The sequence below is a fragment of the Lontra canadensis genome, unplaced genomic scaffold (genome assembly GCF_010015895.1).
Source record: "Lontra canadensis isolate GAN:19392208 unplaced genomic scaffold, GSC_riverotter_1.0 scaffold88, whole genome shotgun sequence".
Lineage (NCBI taxonomy): Eukaryota > Metazoa > Chordata > Mammalia > Carnivora > Mustelidae > Lontra > Lontra canadensis.
This window is the reverse complement of record NW_022631082.1, coordinates 2,578,765-2,589,839: the sequence shown is the minus strand read 5'-3', so window position 1 is coordinate 2,589,839 and position 11,075 is coordinate 2,578,765.

Sequence of the window (11,075 nt, the reverse complement as noted above, 5' to 3'; positions counted from 1 at the left end):
CTTTCAAGTTTCTGTTTCTATTTGATTTTTAAATTGCTATTTTAAAATGAAATTATGGTGCGGGCCTTGTAAAACTAAATTCGTGGCAACCCTATAACTGGTCATTTCACTTCCAGGTATTTCCCTCAGAATAGTGAACATGTGTATAGAGACGGGAGGGCAATGCTGTTTGTAGCAAGATTATTCATAATAAGCAAAACCTGGAAACAACCCAAATGTCCAACAACCGGGAAATAGATCTTTAAAGAAAGAAAATTCAATGTACTGAGAAAATTTAATCATTCATCAGCTGGGCAGCATCACTTCCCATAAAGCAGCATTCTGTGAAACAGTATGAAACGGAAAATATTTCTGAGAGGACTGCGGGGCGGAGAAGTTATTAGCTAAACAAGAAAGAAGATAGTTCCAGGCTGTCTTGTACGTTCTGGGGAGGAGAGAGAGGAAATCACAGGGGTCCTCATTCACGCAAGACCCCATCAGTGCTGGTCAGGACATTTCGGGTTGACGGTTCGAAGGTTACATTTCTGGGAGGTTGAGGCTGCAATTGTGTCTTGGTCTGCTGTCCTGGGAGCAAAAGACCCCCTTCAGGGTCATTGTCTCTTTTCCAAAAGGATAAGCAAACTACGCTTACACTATTTGTAAAGTGAGGTGTTACTCAACACTGAAGAAGAAATGAAGGCTGAGGCGGCACTTCAGAAACATTCTTTTGAGTGAAAGAAGACGCCAAAGGATACATTCTATATACTTCCATAACTCAGAAGTTCCAGAACACGCAATGTTTATGAATTGTAATGGAGCAGCAGAACAATGTTGTTCTGGCAAGGATGCCTAGGACAGGTCTGGAGGGATGGAAGAGAAGCTCTAAATCTTGAAAGGCATGTGGGTTCCCCAGGTATGAGCTTTGCTCAGTGTCATTGCAGTACTATACTTGTCATTACATAAACCCTATCTCCATTTTAAACACCCTGTTATTTGGGTTTCATAATTAACATGACTTATTACGGGCATTCACCGATTTTCTAAAACTGCGAGCCCTTAAAATTTTCTCCTTCTGATGAACCGGTTCCCAGACTAGGCTCCTGCACGAGAAGCAAAATGGGGAGTTCACTGAGAAGGAAGTAATCAACACCAGAATCATAAGCAGGAGGGCTTGTAGACCAGGAAAAACAGCCTGGTAAGAACTCAGCCGGAGCACCGACTGGGGTTGGGGGGCTTAGAAAAAACAGGTTCTAGATGGAATGTGTACTCTGAATTTTGCAAGTTGAAGGCTTATGCCCCGATGTGACGGTGGTTGAAGATGGGACTTTTGGGAGGTTGATAGTGTGTGTAAAATGTATTTATATATATGTAATATATGTATTTATACATTAAATTCATATATTTATATATGTATTTATATATGTGATATATATATAAATATATACATGTATATGTGTGTGTATATATATATTTGATCTTGTCCCCAATCCCTGACACAGAGCTCCTAAAATCCTGTCATTTTCTTTTTTTTTTTTTTAGATTTTATTTATTTATTTGACAGAGAGAGATCACAAGCCAGCAGAGAGGCAGGCAGAGAGAGAGGAGGAAGCAGGCTCCCCGCTGAGCAGAGAGCCCGATGTGGGGCTCGATCCCAGGACCCTGGGATCATGACCTGAGCCGAAGGCAGCGGCTTAACCCACTGAGCCACCCAGGCGCCCCAATCCTGTCATTTTCTGTCATTATTGGTAATAAGCTCCTTTTGAAACTCAACCACACCTGATGTGTGTTGTGAGGCGACTTCTGGAAAGCTCCTAAGGTTGGGTTCGCACTTTCAGTGAGGCTCCCCAGTAAGCTCTGTGGGCAGGAGGGACTTGACTTGAGCTGGTCACTACTGGCCATCGATTCCATCAATCACGCCTACCTAACAAAGCCTGCAAAAGAGGCTCGGAGCCAAGGGGCTCAGAGAACTTCCGCTGTGGAGCACATCGCGGTGCTGGGAAGATGGGACACCTGGACAAGACCAGAAACCCCGAGCCCCTCCACAACTGTGCCCCCCTGCGGCTCTTCCTTCTGGCTGTTCCCGAGTCGTATCCTCTTATAATAAACGGGTGATCTAGTTAGTAGACGTTTCCCTGAGTTCTGTGAGATTTTGTGAGCCAATTATCAACCCAAGGAGGAGTCTCGTGGGAACCCTCCACTTCTAGCCCAGACTTGATGGGCATCTGAGGTCGGGGGCAGTCTCGTGGGAGTGAGCCCTGACCCTGGGGGATCTCACACTCACTGCAGACAGATGGTGCTGGAGTTGAATTGCAGGACACAGGTCTGAGAAATGGTCAGCGTGGGGGCAAAACCCACGCATGCGATGTTGAAAGTGTCCTACGAGTAGAGTAGAAGGAAAGAGGGGGATGGAGGAGGGGGAATTAGGTGAAGGTGGTTAAAAGGGACAAACCTCCGGCAATAAAAATGTTCTGGGGATGTAACATACAACCTGGAGACTATAACTAACAATACTGCTTTGTGTATGTCAAAGTTGCTGAGACTAAATCTTAAAAATTCTCATCACAGGGGAAAAAAACCTTATTGTAACCTTCTGTAATGTGAGGTGATGGGTGTTAACTACCCTTCTTGTGGTGATCATTTCACAGTATACACGTCTGTCACATCATTATGTTGTGCCCCAGAAACCTGCACCGTGCTGCATGTCAATTATGTTTCAAAGGAAGCTGGAGTGGGGGCAGGGGGAGAAGGGAGAAGGAAAGAGTTCTCCTCTAGTGGGCATATGTAGAGAAATAGCTTTATTTTAGCTGAGTAACATAAACAGTGTTTTCCTTTGGGAAGAGATTGGTTTAGATGAAGTCATGGGAGTGGAGCCCTCTTGACGGGATTGGTGCCCTGATAAGAAAAACACCACAGAGCTTGGTCTCTCTCTTTCTCTCCACCCTGTGAGGACACAGCAGGCAGCGGGCTAGTTGCCAGCTGGGAGGGAGGGAGCCCTCGCCAGAAAACAGCCCTGCCGACACCTTGATCTTGAACTTTCCAGCTTGCAGAACTGCTAAGAAAATAAATGTCTATTGTCTACGCCCGCTAGTCTGTTTTTGTTTTTTTGTTTTTTTTTAAGATTTTTACACCCCCTAGTCTGGGGTATTTTTTTTTTAAATATTTATTTATTTATTTGACAGAGATCATTTGTAGGCAGAGAGACGGGGCGGGGGGGGGGTGGGTGGTGGGGGGAAGCAGGCTCCCTGCTGAGCAGAGAGCCCCATGCGGTGGTGCTCAGTGACCCGAGCTGAAGGCAGAGGCTTTAACCCACTGAGCCACCCAGGCGCCCCTGGGGTATTTTTATTATAGCAGCTCAAGCTGACCAGGACAGCTCTCCTGGAGCTGGATACTACACTTCAGAAAGGGATCTCTACTCCAAACCCACGGGATACAGAATCGCCAGATGCTGAGGTCTGCAGCTGGGTTTCCCAAACTCAGCACTACTGACATTCAGAGCTGGATCTTTCTCCGTGGTGGGGCGTCTAGGCCACTGCGAGAGGTCGAGAGGTATCCCTGGCCCCCACGCGCCTGATGCCAGGAAATCCCCCCTGCATGTGGCAATCGTAAATGTCTGAAGACATTGCCCAGTGTCCCTTGGGGAGGGCAGAGTCACCCCCAGCTCAGAACCCCTAGTCTAGGTTTGGGGAAAACCCCTGGAATTAAACTGCCTGGGTAAAAATCTGTGCCCCCATCCTAGGAAAATTACTTCAATGGCTAGCCTCAGCTTCTTGGTTGCTGAAGTGATAATAATAACCCCTCACTGGTTTGCTTATTTACTACCACATGACAAGCTACCCTAAAAAGTACTGGCTTTATTTTTCTTAAAATTGTAAGAGTCAGGAATTGAGAAGGGCTGGGGTGCTTTACCTCTCATCCAGGTGGTACTTGCTAGGACAGGAGGGGCTGGAGAAACCAACTTCAAAGTGACCTCTTCACTCACAGGTCTGTGCCTTGGTCCCCTCTCTTCTCTGCCCCCCTGCTCCTCTCTGGTCTCTCCCTCCCCACATGCCAGAGCCAGGAGTCAGTACATTTATTTACTATATATATATATATATATATATATATATATATCCTTATAAATAAATACTTATATTTATATATTTTATTTTTATTTTATTTTTATATTTATTATAAATATATATTTATGAATCTAGTCATTTATATATTAATAGACATATTTATGTATATTTGCATGTATAAATTCATATATAAATATAGAAAATATAAATTTATATATGAAAAAATATAAATTTATTTACTATATGTATGTGTGTGTGTGTATGTGTGTGTGTGTGTGTGTGTGTATACACTTAGGAGAGTACCACAATCCATTTATTAGATGTGGTGGAAATAAGGCAAAGGTGGAAGTGGCCCCAATCATCCTTTTTGGGGTCCCAAGGGAGAAGAACCTTGAGGTCTGGGATGAATGAGGCTGTCAGCAGGTGGTTATCTTTCTGGGCCAAGATTTAGCAGCCAAGCCCCCATTTTTATAGCTTTGCTTGCCTCTATGAAGGGAAATGATATGGTTTCAGCTGGTTCTCAAAACACTATTGAAACCAATAAGATGTGGATTGCAGGAATTTAATTGCTTGTTTCTGGGTCAGGACACATCCCCACATCTGGTGGTTTGGTTTGGTTTTGTTTTGTTTTCATCTCATAAAGAGGAACATTTATTTTAAAAGAAAAGTTTTATCCTTTAGGAAAAAAATGTTCATGATGGCAAAGGATGTGACCTGGACAGAGTACGGCTGTTCGCAGAAAAACGGAAGTCACAAGAAGGTTAAAAATAGTAAATGGTGACCGGCTCTGGATTGTCTGAGCTGAAGAGTACATGGACAAAAATATTCCACAGTACTGGTTGTGACTCTGAGCTCTGAAGGAGTTTAGAACCAGAACTATAACTTAGAGTGCCGATACTAGTGGGATTTCTAAGTTTGAATTTTAGGGTAAACTTTAAGATGAAGTAAATTATGCTTTTCTGCCTTCCCCTCTGGATAAATTACTCAATATAAATTTAGTAAAAATATTACCAGAAAAAAATTATAAAAGACTTTGAAATAGACCAAAAAATTATTGGGGGTCTTCAATGGATACCTGTGAATATCCTTTTGGTTTATCTGTTTTAAAGTATTTATACCATTTTCTTTGAGTGATTTTATAATCCTGTGAGTTACAAATAACTCATATAAAAAGATTCTTGTCTATAGACATGAAAATAATTCTGTTCAGTGGAAAGCAATTGATTTTTCTCCATCCCTTATGGGAAAAGCCAGTTTTGGGGCACCTGGGTGGCTCAGTGGGTTAAAGCCTTTGCATTCGGCTCAGGTCATGATCCCAGGGTCCTGGATCGAGCCCCACATCAGGCTCTCTACTCAGCAGGGAGCCTGCCTCCCTTCCTCTCTCTCTGCCTGCCTCTCTGCCTGCTTGTGATCTCTGTTAAATAAAAAATTAAAAATAAAAAAATAAAAAATCTTAAAAAAAAGAAAACAGCATGTTTAAAAAAAATAAAAAGGCAGTTTTGCCTCTATTTATAAATTAATTTAGTCATTCTTGATAGACTCATGTATGTGTGGTGGTTTGAAACAATTGTAACATCTTACTGGTTTAGTCATTAATTATTGTGTTAAATAATGTCTTTGACATATATTCATTTTATATTTTTATAAGTCATTATTTTACCTTTGCAAATTATCTTTCAATAATATTTAATATCTTCTTATGAAAGTAAAATGCTAAAATTGTGGCTGGATATGGGATGTCCATAAATGTTCATGCATTATTTGAACAAATACCTATCTTTCAAAAAAAGAAAAGAAACCATTTCATTCTATTAGAAATCAAAATATTTACCTAGACAGAAAATGCTGATCAGACCAAAATATTTTTCTGATACATCCTTGTCTTTTCTTTTTTAAGATTTTTTTATTTATTTGAGAGAGAGAACACTAGAGAGAGAGAAAAAAAAAAGCATGGGTGGGGGGGCAGAGGGAGAGGGAGAAGCAGGATCCCCCACTGAGCTGGGAGCCTGATGCAGGGCTCCATCCCAGGACCCTGGGATCAGGACCTGAGGCGAAGGCGGACACTTAACTGACTGGGCCACCCAGGCACCCCTGATACATCTTTGATCATGAACAGGTTCGTGGCTGGGTAGCAATAGCAGCATATTATGCAAGTCTTCTTTTTTTTTTTTTCCAAATAAGAAAATATTCAAACAGTAATATCCATTACCAGGGATTCTTCAAAATATGGGCTGACTCCTCTTCTTCCTTTTAAACAAGTTTAGAGGGGCGCCTGGGTGGCTCAGTGGGTTAAGCCTCTGCTTTCGGCTCCGGTCGTGATCCCAGAGTCCTGGGATCGAGCCCCGCATCGGGCTCTCTGCTCAGCAAGGAGCCTGCTTCCTCCTCTCTCTCTGCCTGCCTCTCTGCCTACTTGTGATCTGTCTGTCAAATTAAAAAAAAAAAATTAAACAAGTTTAGATATTCGCAAATAACAGTTTAATAGTTTCCGCAGAATCAATGCCTATGATCATATTCAAGTACATGCTTCTTTGAGATCAGGAATTAGCATCCAGTTTCTATTCAGCGATATAGCAAATAGTATACAGCATGCAAATACTTCTGACCAGAAATTTTTTTTTAAGATTTTATTTATTTATTTGACAGACAGAGATCACAAGTAGACAGAGAGGCAGGCAGAGAGAGAGAGGGAAGCAGGCTCCCTGATGAGCAGAGAGCCCGATGCGGGACTCGATCCCAGGACCCTGAGATCATGACCTGAGCCGAAGGCAGCAGCTTAACCCACTGAGCCACCCAGGCGCCCCTGACCAGAAATTTTAAACTACCAAAATATGGGAGTGCCTGGGTGGCTCTATGGGTTAAGCATCCGACTTTTTTTTTTTTTAAGATTTTATTTATTTGTCAGAGGGAGCGCTCACAAGCAGGGGGAGCAGCAGGCAGAGGGAGAAGCAGGCTCCCCACTGAGCAAGGAGCCCAATGTGGAACTTGATCCCAGGAATCTGGGATCGTGACCTGAGCCAAAGGCAGACACTTAACCGACTGAGCCACCCAAGTGTCCCAAGCATCTGACTCTTGATTCCATTTCCCTGATGATAACTAATGTTGAGCACCTTTTCATGTGCCTGTTGTCCGTTTGTGTCTCTTCTTTAGAAAAAATCTATTGAGGTCCTTTGCCCATTTTTATTTGGATTATTTGGGTTTTTTGCTATTGAGTTGTATGAATTCCTTATGTATTTCGAAGATTAACTCTTTTGATCAGATATATGGCTTGCAAATTTTTTCTTCCACTCAGTGGGTTGTCTTTTCATTTGCTGGATGGTTTCCTTTGCTACGCAGAACCTTTGTAGTGTGATGTGGTCTCATTTGTTTATTTTTGCTTCTGCTGCCTTTGCTTTTGGAGTTGGTTCCAAAAAATCATCACCAATACCTATGTCAAGAGGCTTACTGCCTGTTTTCTTCTAGAATTTTTATGGTTTCAGGTCTTACATGCAAGGTCTTAATCTATTTTGAGTTAATTTTGGATGTATGGTGTAAGACAGGGGTCTAGTTTCATTCTTTCACATGTGGCTATGCAGTTTCCCCAAAATCATTTGTTGAAGACTGTTCTTTCCCCCATTGTGTGCTCTTGCCTCATTTGTCATAAATTAATTACCCATATATGCATGGGTTTATTTATGGGCTCTCTATTCTGTTCTATTGATTTGTGACTCCTTTTATGCCGATACCATTCTGTTTTGATTACTTGTAGTGTCCTTGTCTGGCTTTGGTATCAAGGTAATACTGACTTCATACAATGAATTGAGGAGAGTTGACTCCTATTTTTGGAAGAGCTTGACAAGGACTGATAATTTTCCTTTAAATGTGTGGAAGAATTAACCAGTGAAGCCATCGGTCCTGGACTTTTGTTTGTTGGGAGACTTTGATTACTGATTAATTTCTTTACTAGTCATTGGTCTGTTCAGATTTTCTGTTTCTTCATGATTTAATCTCAGCAGATTGTCTATTCCTAGGAATTTATCCATTTCTTCTAACTTACCCAATTATACAACTGTTTTGCGGCATACCTTAAGTTTTGGCATATGGCATTTCTATCTTCGTTTGCTTCATGATATATTTTAATTTCCCTTTCAATTTCTTCTTTGACCTATTTATTGTTCAGGAGTGTATTGAGTAACTTCCATATATTTGTGAATGTTTTCCATTTTCCTCCTGTTATTGATTACTGGTTTCATATCACTGTGGTTAGAAAAGATACTTGATATGATTCCAATCTTCTTAAATTTAATAAGATTTGCTTTGTTACCTAACATGTGATGTCTCCTGAAGAACATCCCATATCTACTTAAGGAGGTGTATTCTGTTGGTGTTGGATGAAATGTCCTATAGAGACTGTTAGGTCCATTCAACCTAAAGTACAGTTCAAGTCCAATGTTTCCTACTGATTTTCTGCCTGGCTAATCTACTCACTGTTGAAGTGGGGTATCGAAGTCCCCTACTGTCATTGCATTACTATTTATTTCTCCCTCAGATTTTCTGATACTTGCAAAATATATTTTGGTGCTCTAGTGTTGGATGGATAGATGTGTGTGTATTTAAGTCTCTGTGTGTGTTTGTATACACATAATACATATACGTGTGTGTGTGTGTATATATATACATATGTATATGTATATATATATATGTTATATCCTCTTGATGAATTGACTCTTTTATCATTATATAATGGCCTTCTTTGTCTCTTTTTACAGTTTTTATTTAAAGTCTATTTTGGGGGTGCCTGGGTGACTCAGTCGTTAAGCATCTGCCTTTGGCTCAAGTCATGACCCCAGTGTCCTGGGATCAAGACCCACATTGGTTTCTCTCCTTGGTGGGAAGCCTGCTTCTCCCTCTCCTACTCCACCTGTTTGTGTTCGCTCTCTTGCTGTTTGTTTCTCTCTCTCTCTCTGTCAAACAAATACATAAAATCTTTAAAAAATAAAGTCTATTTTGTTTGATAAAACTATAGTTGCCCCTGTGGCTTTTGGTTTCCATTGTCAAGGAATATCTTCTTCCAGCCCTTCACTTTGAGCCTTTGTGTGTCCTTAAAGCTGACGTGTGTCTCTTATAGGCAACATATAGTTCTGTTTTGTTTGTTTTTTTAATCCATTCATCCACTGTATGTCTTTTTATTTACTTTTCTTCTTTTTTTTAACATGGGGTTTGAACCCACCACCCTGAGATCAAGAGTCACACATTCTACACTGAGCCAGTCAGGTGCCCCTACACTATGTGTCTTTTGATTGGAGAATTTAGTCCGTTCATGGTTAAAGTAACCATTGATAGGTAAGGACATACTACTGCCATCTTACTGTTTTCTGGCTGTTTTGTAGGTCCTGCCTTCCTTTTTGATCTGATGATTTTCCATAGTGATATGCTTTGATTCTTTTCTCTTTATCTTTTTTTTGTATCCACTATCAGTTTTTGGTCTGTCATTATAAAGGAGCTTACATAAAACATCTCATAGTTATAACAGTCTTTTCAGCTGATCACAGCTTAACTTCGATCACATAAAAAAAACTGTATTTATAAAGAAACCATATTTATGTTTCTTTGGGTTAATTACTGAAACATTATTGTGTTTCTTTGGAGGTGTCTCATTTCCTTGATTTTTTTTTTCATGTTCCTTAAAGGCTTGCACTTCCTGTCTTTACATATGAAGAATGGGTCATGTCTTCCCAGTCTTTACTGACTGGTTGCAGGAGAGAGGTGCTGTCACCAGTCAGCTCTGCTAGAGATTCTCAGGCTCTCAGACCTTTCCTATGGATACAACCACTGAACACTTCCTGTTCCCTCTTGGGGAGAATTCTTAAGATCATAGGACTTCTCTGGATCCTACAAAACCAGACCAGGTGCTGAAATACTCAATTTTGTATGTTTTCTCCTAACCCACCCATATTTGTTGAGCACCTAATGTATCAGGCACTGTTCTCAATGCCTGGGACTCACCAGTAAATTTCAATGAACAGAAACTCTTGCTACCATGGAGCTTATACTTTGGCAAGTCAAAGGTGGGTCTCTCTTGCCTGCATCTCATCCTACATACCAGACTCTACCACTTCCTGGAACAAGAAGGCTTCTCTGGCTACTGAAGATGCAACTTGTTATCAAACCCTCCTAATAAGCCATCAAAGTAGTATGACAGATAATGTGTTCCAAAGATGACTGTCCTAACATCTCCCATCCCAGTGGGCCTTTCTGCAGTTGGAACTTGCCCTCAAAAGTCACTTTCTTGGGGCACCTGGGTGGCTCAGTGAGTTAAAGCCTCTACCTTCAGCTCAGGTCATGATCCCAGGGTCCTGGGATCGAGCCCCGCATCGGGCTCTCTGCTCAGCAGGGACCCTACTTCCCTCCTCTCTCTCTGCCTCCCTCTCTGCCTGCTTGTGCTCTCTGTCTGTCAAATAAAATAAATAAAATCTTTTTTTAAAAAGTCACTTTCTCTACCTCCTTAAATTTGGCTGGGCCCTGAGGGAAGAATGGCACATGACAAAAGTGACTCTCAGGTATAGTCTTGAACTGTCCTGGGGGACTCCATGCCCTGCCTTTTGGAATCCAGCCACTTTGTGAGTCTGCCATTCTGTGAGAACCCTAAGCCACAAAGAAAAGACAAGGGTTTGTGCATGATTTGATAGTCCTGATATGAGCTGTGAGTGAACAAGCTTCCTGACGATTCCAGCTCCTGGTTATTCATCTCCAGGCATTTGAATCTTCCCAGCTGAGCCCTAGGCATTGTGGAGAAGAAAGTAAGTCATTTTTACTATACTCTGTTCTGATTCTTGACCCACTGAAGCCATGAACATAATAAAATGGTTATTGTTTTGTGCCACTAAGTTTGGGGCACTTATTATGCATCATTGGATAACTGGTACACAGTGCAAACAAAATAAGACAGGGTCGGCAATACAGTGAATTGGCAGGGGTGCTCTTTTTAGTGGAGTGTCAGGTAAAGAGATGGCTTTGGAGTTGAGCACTGATAAAAAACAATCTACATGGGAAGATCCGGGA